Source organism: Somniosus microcephalus, chromosome 14 (genome assembly GCF_052327205.1).
Source record: "Somniosus microcephalus isolate GS21.2 chromosome 14, FLI_Smic_1.0, whole genome shotgun sequence".
NCBI classification, from domain to species: Eukaryota; Metazoa; Chordata; class Chondrichthyes; order Squaliformes; family Somniosidae; genus Somniosus; species Somniosus microcephalus.
The window spans coordinates 55,489,411-55,504,311 of NC_141000.1; the positions used below are offsets into that span (position 1 = coordinate 55,489,411).

Consider the following 14,901-nt stretch of genomic DNA (forward strand, 5'->3'; position numbering starts at 1 on the left):
GAAGTGGACAAGATTTTCGCGGTGACACAGCAGCACTGCACTGCCACGAGGCGCCCATCCCCCACAGACGCTGCTCCAGCTCCTCAATCAGCGTGGTTGTGCTTCTACCACGCCCATTTTGGCGCGAAAGCAAGATGCTGCTGCCCTCCCTGCAGCTTTTCGCTCAAAAAAAAAACATCTGCAGCTACCCTGGCGAAAGAGGACCGGGTCTAACGAGCGCCCCGTGGCTGCGATGGCCATCGGAGATTTGGGAAAGCTTCTCTTCATCACCGACTCCCTATCTGGTCGACGTTTCCTTTGCGACACCGGGGCGCAGTGTAGCATCCTACCTGCGTCAAATCTCGATATACAAGCTGGGGGCCACGGCCCCTCCCTCGTGGCGGCTAATGGCGCGGACATTCGGACCTTCGGAAGGCGGCGGGTTCAGGTGTGTTTCGGCGGCAAGCGCTTCCCCTGGGAATTCATCACGGCCAAAGTCTCACAGGCCATCCTCGGGGCAGATTTTTTGTGCGCCAACGGCCTCCTGGTCGATGTCAGGCACCGCAGGTTGATCAATGCGGCCACGTTCCACTCCATCCCGTGCCACCGCGGTAACGCCATGCCGCGCACTGTCTCCTGTGCATTCCCACCTCCAGATGACTTCACTCGCCTCCTCGGAGAGTTCCCAGATCTGACTAGGCCCAATTTCTCCTCCTCAGCCACGAAACATGGTGTAGAACATCACATCACCACTACTGGCCCCCCGGTTTACGCAAGGGCCCGACGACTCGAACCCGGCAAGCTCGCGGCTGTGAAAGCGGAGTTCGACAAGATGGAGCGGTTGGGGATTATTCGCCGGTCGAATAGTCCCTGGTCTTCACCTCTCCACATTGCTCCGATACCCGGCAACGGCTGGCGGCCATGCGGCGACTACCGACGCCTGAACGACGCCACTACTCCTGATCGGTACCCGATCCCGCATATTCAAGATTTCTCGGCCCATTTGGCGGGAAATACTTTTTTTCAAAAGTCGACCTCGTCCGTGGTTACCACCAGGTCCCCGTGCACCCGCAAGATGACCCAAAGACCGCAGTCATCACCCCATTCGGCCTGTTTGAATTTCTGCGGATACCGTTTGGCTTGAAGAACGCTGCACAGGCTTTCCAGCGCTTGATGGACTCCGTGCTTCGGGACCTAAAATTCCTCTTCGTCTACCTCGACGACATCCTCATCGCCAGCCCTAGCAAAGAGGAACACTTCTGCCATTTGCGCACCCTCTTTACACGCCTCAGTCAACACGGTTTGATTATCAACCCGGTCAAGTGCCAGTTCGGCCTGCAGCGGATTGATTTCTTGGGCCACCGCATCACATCAGATGGCGCAATTCCCTTACAGACGAAGGTCGAGGCGGTTACATCTTTCCCGCACCCGCAGGCCATCAAGGCCCTACAAGAGTTCCTCGGGATGGTCAATTTTTATCACCGGTTCGTCCCTAAGGTGGCCCTGCTTATGCAGCCCTTGTACGAGGCCCTCAAGGCCAAGTCCGGTAAGGATCCGATCAGCTGGACGGCCGAGATGGACTGGGCGTTCGTCGACACCAAAGGCGCCTTGGCCAACGCAACTATGCTGGTGCACCCGCTTCCAGGTGCCACCATCGCCCTTACCACTGACGCATCAGACTACGCAATCGGCGCAGTGCAGGAACAGTGGGTGAATGGGACGTGGTAACCGCTGACGTTTTTCAGCCGTCAACTACGGCGAAATGAAAGAAAGTACAGCACTTTCGACCGAGAGTTGCTGGCCCTTTTTCTAGCCATCCGCCATTTCCGGTTCTTACTAGAGGGACGTCCGTTCACGGCTTTTGTAGACCACAAGCCACTAACGTTCGCTATGGCCAAGACCGCCGAACCGTGGTCTGCTCGGCAACAACATCACCTGATGTTCATTTCAGAATTCACCACGGACATTCAGCATTTGTCCGGTAAAGACAACCTGGTGGCGGATTGCCTCTCCCGCGTGACTGTTCACGCAGTCCAACTCGGAGTCGACTATGCCCGAATGGCTGCGGATCAAGCCTCGGACCCAGAGGTCCAATCATACAGAACCAGCCCCTCTAGCTCTCAAGCGGCCGACGTCAAATTCCATGCCGCAGGCACCACGCTACTTTGCGACGTCTCCATGGGAGCTCCCCGCCCTATCGTACCAGTCGCCTGGTGCCGAAAAGTGTTCGACGCCATACACGGGTTGTCACACCCTGGCATGAAGGCCTCGCAAAGGCTGATGTCATCAAAATTCGTCTGGAGGTGTATGCACATGGATGTCCACGACTGGGCCAACACCTGCGTAGTCTGCCAAAAGGCCAAGGTACAGCGTCATGTAAAAGCTCCATTGGCCACTTTCGTTGTTCCGGAGTGTTGGTTCGACCACGTGAATGTGGACCTCGTGGGGCCGCTTCCACCTTCTCAAGGTTTTACATACATCCTCACATTGGTAGACCGCACCACTAGATGGCCAGAGGCAGTTCCATTGGTTTCCACCACTTCGGCAGACATGGCCAGAGCTTTCATCTCCTCTTGGGTTGCTTGTTTCGGGGTACCGGCGGACATCTCTTCCGATCATGGACCACAGTTTTCCTCTGAGCTCTGGAACGCTGTGGCTCAGGGGCTCGGCTCCAAACTACATCGCACCACCGCCTATCATCCACAGGCGAACGGCCTGTGTGAACGATTCCACAGGTCGCTCAAAGCCGCTCTGTGGGCCAGTCTTCAAAACGTGGGATGGGTGGACAGACTTCCATGGGTCCTTTTGGGTCTTCGTACAGCGCCCAAAGAAGATTTGCAATCGTCCTCGGTGGAACTCGTATATGGCCAGCCACTACTAGTACCAGGGGATTTCATCCCGTCTCCAACAGAGCCATGGTCTGCATCCCAGCAACTCGTCAGCCACCAGGAGGCAGCCAGATGTTTCGCTCCAGTGCCTACGTCGCATCATGGCTTAAAGAGCTCCCATGTTCCAGCTGAGCTGAAGAGCGCCGAGTACGTGTTTATCCGCCACGACGCCCATCGGTATCCGCTAAAGCCCCCCGACACTGGTCCCTTCCGCGTCATAGAGCCGGGAGACAAAACCTTTTCGGTCGATATCGGAGGTAAACCGGACCACATTTTGGTTGACCGGTTGAAGCCGGCACACTTAGACCTGGACCGCCCAGTCGAGATCGCTCAACCGCCAAAACGTGGCTGACCGCCCACAGTCGCCATGCCAGATCCACCACAACCGCCCGCCAGCTCGACCACTGCCCATCAGCTTCCACTTCAGGGTTATAGAAGTCGCTCGGACAGGCTTGTCAGGCCTCCTCGCCGTCTCACTTTTGCTGTTAAAGACAATTCTGGGGGGGCGCATGTGGCGGAGCCACTAAAGGACTCAGATCATTTGTATATAATTCCCTTTAACAACATGTTAGCTACAGCCTGAGTCTGTATCTTTATTTATACTGTTTACTTGTACAGAGCGTGATTACTTTAACAGCGCGGGTAAACGCAATGACGTCACGCCATTCATCACGAGATCCCCCACTGGCGGGAAGAACGTGATGACGTCATGATGCCAACCACGGGACCGCCCGAGCAGTCCTCGTGGAGCCTCCGAACTGAGCAGACGTACACTTGATGTTCTCCTGTAGTTACTTGTTTAAACCTGTTAGTTTCCATTAAACTTCGTTTTGTTTGAGCACCTGAGTGGACCACAGTCTTTGGATAGGAACTAGACATTCCTACAGTATAACTTTATTGATTTCCTTTATTGATGCCATATACTTTATGTCCAGTGACATTCAAACCAGGCTGTTAGCTAACATGTTTTTTTTTAAGAAATGAGAAATAAATAATGTTTTTAAGTAACTGCAAGTGCAGAGTTCATTCCTACCTTGTAAAGGATGAATTTGGGCTTTATCTTCTGATTTTTAAGTTCACCTTTGACTTTGTTAAAAACAATCGCAATTGGCCATAGTGCAACTATTGTGGAGACACCAAGGGAAGTGTTAATCCATATCGCAGGTCCACCTAGGTGAAAGCTGTAAAATAATAAACCATACACTGTTATGTTTAGTAAAATGCTTCTAACTAGTGTCAGCTTTATATCAGAAACTATTTGTTTTTTTTGTTGCATTTTATCAAGCATAAAATAGGCAATTTAGTCCAGCCTCCTTATAGGGTAATAGCTGAGCTCCACTTGGTACCTGGCCATTGATACTACAGCGGAGGTTGGTAACCCATCATGTATGGAGTCACAGCTTTGAACATGGTATGTTGGAAGTTAAGAGTTATTCAGAGTTCTAAGTCAAGTATTCAGTTAACGTAATCCTCTATTCAGATCGCTCTCTACAGTCACCCTCTTAATTTACTCATCTTCACCCAACAGTACACTAGAGAGACACTGAGAAATTATGGAGTGTATTTTAAGAGGGAATTACAGCAATAGCTCAGAAATGCAAACTTTTCAAAATGTACTACTTAGTCAGCAGGTCAGAAAAAAGGGCAAAATGTATCAATTTCCATCCTGCAACTTAAAATATGTCAACTTAACACCAACTTCTTTATTTATCCTATTCAAGTACTAGCATCTAGCTCAACATGGAAAAAAGAACATACATCATCAAGGCTAAAGGTCCCATTCACCCAAAGGACTAATGTGATGATCATTAGGACTGGCCGGAAGAAAGCTAGCTGAAATGTTCCCAATTTCAGCAAGAACATCAGGCGCCTAAAAAGAAGAAAGAAACAGACATTAACCATGTTTAGACAACAGCTTAAAATGGCAAATATAAGACATTAGTTTGTGTTTTCCATTTACATTTAGCATATTAACCTAAGAAGGGACTTAACTTCTGGCCATTCTGTGAAGAGCCTTGGGATGTTTTTTGTTGTTGCTGTAAAAAGAAAAAGAAAGACTTGCATTTTCATAGCCTCCTTCACGACCTCAGGACATCGCAAAGCGCTTTACAGCCAATGAAGTACTTTTGACGTGTAGTCACTGCTGTAATGTAGGAAACGCGGCAGCCAATTTGCGCACAGCAAGCTCCCACATACAGCAAAGGGATAACGACCGGATAATCTGTTTGTTAGTGATGATGATTGAGGGATACATATTAGCCAGGGCACTGGAGATAACTCCCTTAACTCCCTTGCTCTTCTTCAAACTAGTGCCATGGGATCCTTTACACCCACCTGAGAGAGCAGACGAGGCTTCGGTTTCATGTCTCATCTGAAAGACACTGGCCCATATTTTCCGACCCCCACGAGGGCCTAGAAATTCAGTATCGCCACGTTTGGGGTGCTACAGCCGAGCGTTCGCTAAATTTAGCGCCCGGCGCAACTTAGCGCCACCTTCGCCGAAATTGAGTTGCATCGTCCCAAGAGGTTGCTGCTGCGCTAAAGCAGGCGGTGCACGACTATCCTAAGGCACTAAGCCGGCGAGTCGAGGCGCTACCACCGAGGGCAGGCGCAGCGCAGGTGTGGAGAGTTATCGATTGCAGGCAGACACGCTGGCGCCGGTCAGCTCTTAAAGGGGGAGGGTCGATTTGGTTTGCAGCCACGCCCTGCACATTGCAGCCCTGATTCTAGGCCTGGACAGACCTGCTGCGACCTCGTTACGCCCATGACCATGGAGAAGGCCAGGGAGCAAGTGCAGCACTTCAGTGAGGGTGCCCTGAAGGTTCTGGTTGGCGCAGTGGAGCGCAGGCGACCTATCCTCTTTCCTGACAGTGGCAGGAGGCCGCTGCCCAGCGAATATAGAAAAGCTTGGAGGGAGGTGGCACACAATGTGACCTCTAGCAGCATGATCCCTAGGACACCAACGCAATGCAGGAAGAAGTTCAACGACCTCACTTGGGTTGTCAGGGTGAGTACCCTTTCCAGTATCCTCTTCATCCCTGCATGTGCACCTCACTTTATGGCCAAAGGGTCCTGAAAGCCCCAATGCCCAGCCCTCATCCAACACCTATGGGGCTCTCATGAAAATCACATGCACAGTCACCACTTTACACACTGTGAGGGCTATTCCACCATGGGAGGCAGTGCAGGCAAGATCAGGGCTTGACACTGTCAGGGCTATTCCACCATGGGAGGCAGTGCAGGCAAGATCAGGGCTTGACACTGTCAGGGCTATTCCACCATGGGAGGCAGTGCAGGCAAGATCAGGGCTTCACACTGTACTCAGAGCCCGTCCTTTCTCTTGCAGGGCAAGCTGGCCCACAGTAGGAGGCAGCAGCAACGGACCGGGGGAGGCCGTCCTGAACTTAAAGACCTCAGTGATGTGGAGCAGTGAGTGGAACCGATTATGGCAGGCCGGCTGATTGGCCCCGTCGCCACTGGAGATGCCGACCCCATTCTGGACAGCAATGGTAAGGTCATCACCTTTTTGACCTCTCTCTTTCCACTTGTGCCTCACACCAGCATCCTTTGCCACTATCGAACCAATGCAGTGCATAGCAGCACTCATGCCTCCCTCGCTGCCGCCCTGTCCTCACACTAAAGCAACTCTTTTGCCTCCCTGCTTTCAGATGCTGATTCGCCAGGTGAGGAGGCGGGCCCTCAAGCTGGCACTGTGAGTGAATCGGAAGTCGAGGAGGAGGAAGAGGAAGCCGGACCAGCAGTGCCACCCTCAGCCGAGGCAGCCCATGGCCATGATGGGGACACGTCTTCCCTGGAGGGGAGCAGGGGGGAAGGGTCTGAGGAGGGTGAAGCTCTGGGGCCCAGCAGGCTGCAGCAACGTGGGAGGGGTAGGGGAGCTCGGCAGCCTTCTCCCCGGAGGGTGAGTGTGGCCTCCAGTCCTGCTACAGTGAGCGCAGAGGAGGTGCAGCTCCTTGGTGAAATGGGCGCCCAGGCTGAGCGCAGGCACACTGAGCTCATGGCTGCAGTGGCAAGGATGCCTGACTCCATAGAGTCACTGGCAAGGAGTGTACAGGAATTCGGGGCAGCACAGGCCAGGAGTCTGCAGGACTTCGGGGCAGCACAGGCCAGGAGTCAGCAGGACGTCGCTGCATCACAGGCGGCTTCCAGCCAAGTGCTTAGTCGTGCCATGCAGTCACTGGCTGGTCTGATGCAGACACAGATCAGGGCCACACGAGCACTAACTGCTGCCACCCTCGCTGGATCGGCCAGGAATCGCCGGGGCCCTCGCCGCGCCGCAGCAGCCCAGCAGTCTGTGCTTCAGCAGATTGCTGCGCATGCTTCAGTGCTGGCCCGTGCGAGTGCCAGTGTCTCGTCTGACCAGGGAGTGCCTTTGCTCTGTCAGGTTGGCAGCATTCCTGCTGCCAACACTGTCACTCCTCCACTGCAGCTGCCACCACCCGTAGGCCAGACTGCTGCCGCCCAAGCAGAGTTGGAGCAGTCAGCAGCTGGGCCCTCCAGGCCCAGAGCTGGTCCAGGCCGTCCCCCAAGGGCATCTGCCGACTCACTATATGACCCTCAGCAGCCTTCCCCCAGCCTTGCTGCAGCCACTGGGGCCCCATTGCGGAGGAGCTGCAGGGTGGGAAGGGGCCAATCTCGCAAGCGAGGCAGATCACCCTCGCAGGCCAAAAAGTAGGAGGTGTTGTGATTTTTTTTTTGTGAAGGCCGAGGATGTTGTGGTTTTTTTTGTGAAGGCCGAGGATCATGGTCATTTTTGTTTAACTGTTTTGTTCATTGTCTCCAGGTTGTGAGAGCCAGTTGTGTGTCTGACTGTTTTTTGGGGGGTTTCTCTGTATTTGTTTGTCATGCGGGAAGGGCACAGAGTTTGTTAAATAAAGAATTGTCTTTATTCAGATTGTCCATGTTTGCACTTTGAACTATTTGTTGCCTTGATCGCCTCAGGGTTTGCGGAGCGGCTCCATTCATGTTCTTTCAATGACACAAGCCATTCCCTGAGAGGGGACGTAGAACCGACTTGCAATAAGCCGCTGACGGACGGCCCTTGCACTTTGTGCCTCCCTCCCATCTTGGTGCTCCTCCTCCTCCTCCTCCTCCTCCTCTGGTGGTCCTCCAATGTCTGCTGGCAGTGGCTGAGTCCTGAGGATAGCCAGGTTGTGCAGCATGCAGCACACTACAACGAAATGGGAGACTCGCTCAGGCAAGTACAGTAGGGCTCCGCCGGAATGGTCCAGACAGCGAAACCGTTGCTTCAGCTCGCCGATTGTGTGCTCAATGATGTTCCTGGTCGCTTGATGGCTGTCATTGTATCGTTCTTCAGCAGGGGTGGTGGGCGCACGGAGCGGGGTCATCAGCCAGGTACACAAAGGATAGCCCTTGTCCCCGAGAAGCCAGCCTCCTGGGTGAGCTGGGGCTTCGAAAATGTCTGCCACAGAAGTCTGGCACAGGATGAAGGCGTCGTGGCTGCTGTCTAGAAAACAGGCATTGATAGCTAGTATGAGCTGCCTGTGGTCACACACCAACTGCACGTTCAACGGTTGCGGTAATCCTCGGCATTCTCTAGAGGCACCCGCAAACCCACATGCGTGCAATCAATGGCGCCCTGGACCATGGGGAAGCCCGCTATTCTTGCAAATCCCATTGCGCGCTCTTGCTGCTTGTCCAGGGTCATGGGGAAGGAAATGTACTGACGTCTCCTTTTGAAGAAGGCATTCGTGACTTGGCGGGTGCAGCAATGCACCGCGAACTGGGAGACATTGGCAATGTCCCCAGTAGCGGATTGGAAGGAGCCGGTGGCATAGAAGTTGAGAGCCACTGTCACCTTCACTGCCACCGACAGAGACGTCCTGCTCCTCAGCTGAGGCTGCAGATCTCTCTGAAGCAGGTGGCAGATCTCAGTGACCACCTCCCTTCTGAATCGAAGCCTCCGAATACACTGCTCCTCAGACATGTTGAGGTAGGAGAAGTGCTGGCGGTATACCCTGGGAGGGTAAGGCCTCCTGTGCCGACGCCTGTTGGCCCTCCTCCGTCTGGCCATGATTGGCACTCTCTCTCGGCGTCTCTGAGCCCTTTCAATGCAATGCAGAAACCCAACGTTTCCACCCATTGCAGCCCCCATTATATGTGGCCACTCAAGGCTATGGCACTGAAAAATCAATCCAACTGCAAAGCTCTGGCCTGAAGCCAGAAGTACCTCTGCGAGCGCTGAGTCAAAGCAGAAAGCTCTCTCCCTTTGTCTCTCTGCAAATCTCTCTCTCACACACAGAAGGAGTGGTACAAAATAGCTACCACTAAGAATGCAGGAAGAGTCCCCTTTAAATAGCGCCCCCCCAGCCCCACAGCGACTGGGAACCATTCCACTCAACCAGTCGCTGCGAGCGCCAGGTGGAAAGAAGGGGGGCGCCACTGAAGTTCCGGTTCGGGGCGCACCAAGGGCGTTGCACCATGAAATGACGTCAGGATCTGCGCGCGCAGCTGAGCGGGCGTTGCGGTTTTGCGCCGCCGCTAATTCTTCACTCAAGTTCGTGAGAGGCGCAGATCGCGCCACGCCCGGGCGCTAGCCACTTCGCGCCCCACTTATCGCCCTCTTAAGGCGCTAGCGGCTGGCGCTACCAACTGAATTTCTAGGCCGAGATGTGTACGCACCCGTAGGGGCCTCGCAAGTGCTGGTTTCAGGCATGTGAAGTGCATGCAATGAAAACCGACACTTCCGATCTTGACAGATCATCGGTCTGCTTGGGAAAAGGGCCTCTGCGGATGGAGAGTTCCGCTTTCTGCAGAACCTCCGCCTGCTGAAAACCTTTAAAAATCTTACGCCTGGCAGGCATAAGGCCGGCTTTTACCAGCAAAAGAGTTTAACTAAGTAAAAAAATTAAAAAAGTTTCATTCATTTATAATTTTAAAATACTTTTAAAAAAGGTAAGTTTATTTTTAGCCCTGTAAAAAACTTTAATTATTTTTTTCAAAAAAATAATTTTTTGTTTAAAATATTTAATTTAATGTAATTTTAACTAATTTTAAATATGTGATGTTTTAAAAATGTATCTAATGTTTTAGTGTGTTTTTTGAGTGATCCCCATTCATACTTTTGACAGATATATCCGGAGAGACCTGTCAAAAGTGTGAAGGGAGATTCCCTTCTTTGATTGGTTCCCCATGGCCCATGTGATCCCAGGGATGCTTGCGACTACCTGCGCCCCTGGGATACCTGGGCCTCTGCACACGCACCAGGAGAGGCCCAGGATCGCAAGTCTCGGGTCCTACGAAGCCAGCAGGTAAGTTCGTAGATTTTTTCCAGATCAGAGGCATCCGCACGCGGGAAGCCTCCGATCGGAAAATCCGGGCCAATATTATGTTTGGCACTTTGGATTGGAGTATCTAATCTAATTACTGGATTTTCACATACCCACTACCAAGATAAGAGGATAACAACATATAAATTTTATATACTACATATGGTTACAATCACTTATGCTAATAGTTACCAATTAAGTATTAATACCAACAAATTTTAACATATTTACTCCCTTCCACTTTTGTGGGTTGTTTCTTCTATTCCCCAAGCCTCCTGCATCTTATTCTTTGAACTGAGAGAATGCCAACCAGCCTATTTCTAACCATCTGATAAAGCCAATCTAAAGTAGCCACTATGAATTGTGCAAGATTGAAATTAATTGATTTTCCTTCTGATTTTCTCTTGGGACCCAACAGTACACATAGCTTGACTATGGTCAGGAGCTCACCATGTGGATATTGCATCAAAAGAACCCATGTCTACAACTTCGTAGCATTACCTATCAGTGCATCAAGGAGCTTCATTAAGTAGCTTACAGATTTAATGAAATAGTATGTGTGGTGTGGTAGGGACCTATACTGTCCAAACCAGGCATTGAGTTTACTCGCTACCAAGATGATAGTATATTTATACAGTTGCTTTAGTGTCTATGGGCTGGAGAAAGAAAAATGCAGGTAAGATTCTGATTCTTGATTGCTATTCAGTGAGCTCTTCTGGAAAGTTCATTGCTATTGGGTAAGGACGAGATCAAGCTCTGCTGTGATGTCCTCCTGGGGTGAGTATCCAATTAATGGTCACTATCTAAAGTCACACATGAAAAATTACCACTTTGGTAAAGATGTCAAAGGCTGCCAACACTCTCAGAACTGCACCTCAACATAAGCAAGTGGTTTCAAGAAAGGAACTAGGAATAGGGGCAAAATTGAGGATTTAAAAAAAGATAAATATTATCCCAAAATATTTATAAAATTACCAAAAAACTTCACAATTGTCTACATCCATCTACATTTATTATAAATTTTACTGAATACATACATTTTTAATGTACATATTTTTATAAGAATATTTGACCTTTGGTGAATATTTCTAAATGGACATTGTACAGAACTAGCATTTTTGGGGTGAATTTTCAGACAATATCAATGTTAGGGAATGGACCACTTTTCCACTTTTTGCACGGTCAGCATAAAGCATTCCATGGTCTAGTATACTATGGACTATAGGAAGAGTAAGGATTCCATTTACAAAGCCCCAATATGTCTTAACCCCCAAACATCCAAGAACATCTCACTGCATCAGTGGGACATTCCCATTTACAAAGGGTAGTGGAAATCTGGAACTCTCTCCCCCAAAAAGCTGCTGAGTCTAGGTCAATTAAAAATGTCAAAACTGAGATTGACAGATTTTTCTTTGCTAAGGGTATTAAGGGATATGAAACCAAGGCTGGTAAATGAAATTCGATACAGATCAGCCATGTTCTAACTCAATGGCGGAACAGGCATGAGGGGCTGAATGGCCTACTCCTGCTCCTATGTTCCAATCGTGAAATGAACATTTAGTACTGAGTTATCGGAAGTCTTTTTGTGGACCTTCAAGGGACTGGGATGATATTATGTGGACTCATTTCAAACAGAACCAGAACAGTTGACAAAGAGAGCACAATCTCATCTCATCATTGTGGGTTTGATTATGGCCCAGATCCCTAACTAAACTGATCAATCATTTGTCACTCAGCCAACCAAACCCCTTACTAACTCTAACTTCAATAACTCAGAATATACAGTGTGTGCCAGTAACAGGAATAATACAAGCCTATAGGTCCAAGAACATAGTTCACAACCAAGTCTACAGCTCACCTTGAAATCTTTGCAAAAGGCAAACATAGACAGCAGCAACAACAGGGTCCTGTACTAATCCTGACAGGAGTATTTTGAAAACGTTTCAGGAATGCCTCATCACCTCCAAATTCTTCTATCATCATCTGCTGGAACTTATGGATAACAATTGCAAAGTACCTATAGAAATAATAACAAAATAATCCAAGAAATGTATCCTACAAAATATAGTTCACTTAAATGGCTTTTATTCTACCTAGTTGTTGCATAATCCTGAACGTTATAAAATGTCTCTCAGTTACCATGGCCTTGAATTTCCGTGGATTTACACCATTTCTCTGGGGGTACCTGCTGGTTTCCTGCTGAAGTTAACGCTGAAGTCTGGGCCTATGTCTCATGCTACAAAAATTTCTAGTCCAAGGAAACTTGGTAACTAATAGTCAGTGCAAAACTTCCCCTTGTGAAGTTCTGTTTCACTCATGAATAGGTACATTGGATTGTGAGCACTTTGGGAGGTTTGTCCGCTTGAATTGCTGTGGGTGTCACTAGTTCTAATATTATACAAGAGTAGAAATTAATAACACCTCACCAAGAGTACAAAGCTCCCTTTTCAAGAGAAGTCAGAGCTACCTTGCTGAAAAAAAGCAGATTAAGGGGGCATGATGGCGGGTGTCCACGAAGTGATGGGATGTAGATTTGCACCTGTGATTTCTGCACACCATTGACTTGTTTACCGTCAGGATATGCCAAGCAGAAACTAAATGCTGTTCTCAGGTTAGAGGAGAAATTGGAATGACAATCGTCATTAACTTACTATCATGCACCTCTTAGCAGCCAGCCCAGAGCAGCAGTAGCATATATCTGCAAGCATGTTGTCTGCTTGACTGGCAGAGATCCAGGAAAAGAGGATAAGATGAATTGAAATAAGTATTTTGCTATGGATACCAATGTCATCACTTGAGGGATCATTCTATGATCCTGCAGCCCATGTGGCGATTTGCACTTGTAGGGAGCATGGCTCGGAGAATCAGGTCTACAAAGTAGTAACCCCATCTCCACCCACATTCCCTATGAGCACAGCTCTCACTTGCAACAGAAAGGTCCTGAAATGACACCAAGGAATAGAATCATAGAAAGTTACAGCACGGAAGGAGGCCATTTCGGCCCATCGTGTCTGCGCTGGCCAACAAAGAGCTATCCAGCCTAATCCCACTTTCCAGCTCTTGGTCCGTAGCCCTGCAGGTTACAGCATCCCAAGTGCACATCCAAGTACTTTTAAAATGTGGTTAAGGTTTCCGCCTCTACCACCCAGGCAGTGAGTTCCAGACCCCCAAAGCCCTCTGGGTGAAGAAATTTCCCTTCAAATCCCCACTAAACCTTCCACCAATTACTTTAAATCTGTGCCCCCTGGTTTTTGACCCCTCTGCTAAGGGAAATAGGTCCTTTCTATCCACTTTATCTAGGCCCCTCATAATTTTATACACCTCAATAAGGTCTCCCCTCAGCTTCTTCTATTCGAATGAAAACAAACCTAGCCTATCCAGTCTTTCCTCATAGCTAAGATTCTCTACTCCTGGCAACATCCTTGTAAATCTCCTCTGTACCCTCTCTAGTGCAATCACATCTTTCCTGTAATGTGGTGACCAGAACTGTACGCAGTACTCTAGCTGAGGCCTAACTAGTGTTTTATACAGTTGAAGCATAACCCCCCTGCTCTTGTATTCTATGCCTCGGCTAATAAAGGTGAGTATTCCGTATGCCTTCTTAACCACCTTATCTACCTGGCCTGCTACCTTCAGGGATCTGTGGACATGCTCCAAGGTCCCTTTGTTCCTCTACACTTCTCAGTGTCCTACCTAGTAATGTACAAACATTTAACACATTTGTTTGAAATTTCTCTCTCCTTTATTTTAGCACTGGTGTAAACTGTTTAAGATTGTGAAATTACCCATTTGAGATTAAAATTAACTTTAAAGCTAGATGTCACCAATCTTGTTCAGAAATCTATCAACTATTATAGTGTGCCTCATAATGAAGAAATTACTGAAAAGGGAATTGTATTCATCTTAGACGTTATAAAGAGAGACAGTTGCACATTTATTGGTGGCTCTGTCTTCTATTGTGTTTTTGTTTTGTTCTTTAAAATTCTCATCAGAGGCAGTTTGGAACAGACATTATCCAATTCCACCTCCAGTGACCATGAGCATATTTCTCTTTGTACAAAAGTTAGAGGTTTGATTGAGGAGCTCCTGATTTCTTGCTGTAGACAGTATGTAATTCCAATGCATTTCTACTTCCCAAAATTTAATGTAGACAATTAAAGTTTAATGTATTCTAGGAGCAATAAAAACCCAAAAGAAATACATACACTGCTGTTGTCAAATCTGTGATCATTGATGCTAGAGGAATCCACATCCCAACACAAGATGTAGACGCTATCACCTGAAACAAAAATATAAAGCAACTGTTACTTTTCAACATTCTAAAAGTTAACATTCTTAAATGTTGTAAAGCAGAGTTTCCAAATAGCCTGTATAAAAATACAGTGATTTCCTGAATTGGTATTTGTGGATAGGAAGATGGCTAATGGTGTGCAGGCACATTGATTTTGGGTGTTTAGTCACATTTTAGATAGATAGCTTATTTACTTACTTCAAAATATAGGAATTTTGTTGTTATTCAGGAGGTGCTTTTCATTTTCTTTGCCAGTCGCTTCTGCTTGCATTGTTATTTAAAATGCTACATTGAGCACTCTTGTGAAGGACCTTGCAACAGGAAGGTCCTGAAATTACACCAAGGAATTGTAACATACAGTTAACACTTTTGTTTGAAATTTCTCGCTCCTTTATTTTAGCGCAGATGTTAACCTGAAGAGAGGAATTTCAGACAA

The 14,901-nt window shown here is 48.6% G+C and overlaps 1 pseudogene; it reads right to left on the reverse strand.

Annotated features, from left to right (window-relative positions):
• Positions 1 to 14,901, reverse strand: part of LOC147107499 (organic solute transporter subunit alpha-like) — a 98,410-nt pseudogene that overhangs the window by 35,049 nt on the left and 48,460 nt on the right.